Here is a 1,452-nt window from a genome sequence, read left to right on the forward strand (position 1 = left end):
GTCCATGACTCCTACAGGCTCTCGGGTGAAAGTGAAAGTGAAACTTAAACTGTCTGCTGAGCTCTCAACATTAGTACTCAGTGAAGCTCTTTTCAGGTTAAAATACCTTTGAGGAAATGTATTTTCAGATGCCAAGTAAATTGCATCATGGCAGCTCCATCCCCCCCACCCCCCGCGAGACAGAAGCGGAAGGTGGCTCTTAAAGAGACAGAGGCCAATTTCAAGGCGTTTAGAAGAAGTGATGAGAAGATAAGTTTATTTTCTATTTAAACATAAAAAACAGCATTTTAATAACAGCTAAAGGTGACATAGATACTTTATTATGGTATAGTATTTAAATGTATGCCTGAGAAACACATAATATTGCCCCTTTAAACTAAAAGTATAACAATTTTGTTATAAATGAAACAAAAGTATGACTGAATTATACATTTTAAAAACATTATAATAATTTTTTTGCTGCTCATGAATATCTGACTCATGGGAGACCAGTGATCACTGCTCAATGAGCTGCACAGCTGATGTGATCCGTTTCAAAGCAACAAGTCTGAAACATCAGAGTGACACAGAGCGATACAGATAAGTCAGCTCTCTTGTGTGTCCTGACAGAGTTATTGATGTTCCACTTCTATCACCTCTACCTTCATATTCTTGTTTCCTTTTGGGTGTAATCAGAACCTGTAGACTGGTGTGTGTGTGTGTTTGTGTATTTATGTTAACATAAATATGATGTAGCTAGTAAAAAAAAAAAAGGTACATCTCCAGGTACAGAAGCAGATAAATTAAGATCTGCAAAAATATATATCAAACTGACAAAATTACTAAAAGTCATCCATCCATCCTTGCCCTTTAGATGAGACAAAACTGAAAACAAGTCCCATTAGCTCTGTGTTCACAGACCCAAACATGAAACAATGAACAGAACCCAACAGGAGGCTCAGTTCTGTCTTGGACCTGCTTTTCTGCATCTGGAATCTCTGTCCATCTGTGCAGGGTACAGAGAAATCTCATGACTATCAAGGCATTCTGGAGAGAAACGTGCTGCTCGGTGTCAGAAAGTATGATGTTAGTTGCAGGTCATGGGTGCTCTGACAGAATTATGACCCAAAACACCCAAMAGTGGATCAGAACCAAACACTGGACTGTTTGAAGGGACCATCTGAGCCCTGATCTTATAAAATCCTGTTGAACATCTGTGGAAGCCACCTGACTGCTGGTTGGACAACAAATTATTAAGTTAAAGTAGCATCCTTTGTGCCTAGGTCAGTTTCATTCATTTGTTTTTATATTAAATTAATGTGTAATTCTGTATACTGTATTTTGATGTATTTCAGCATATTTCTGTATATTTCTGTGTATTTCTGTGTATTTCTGTATATTTCTGTGTATTTCTGTATATTTCTGTGTATTTCTGCGTATTTCTGTATATTTAGTTGTGTAGTGTATATTAGT

The 1,452-nt window shown here is 37.1% G+C and overlaps 1 protein-coding gene across 3 annotated transcripts in view; it reads right to left on the reverse strand.

Annotated features, from left to right (window-relative positions):
- cdk14 (cyclin dependent kinase 14) overlaps nucleotides 1–1,452 on the reverse strand; it is a 224,408-nt gene that overhangs the window by 60,278 nt on the left and 162,678 nt on the right. The window lies entirely within an intron of this gene.

This window comes from Austrofundulus limnaeus, unplaced genomic scaffold (assembly GCF_001266775.1).
Source record: "Austrofundulus limnaeus strain Quisiro unplaced genomic scaffold, Austrofundulus_limnaeus-1.0 Scaffold69, whole genome shotgun sequence".
Taxonomy (NCBI): Eukaryota; Metazoa; Chordata; class Actinopteri; order Cyprinodontiformes; family Rivulidae; genus Austrofundulus; species Austrofundulus limnaeus.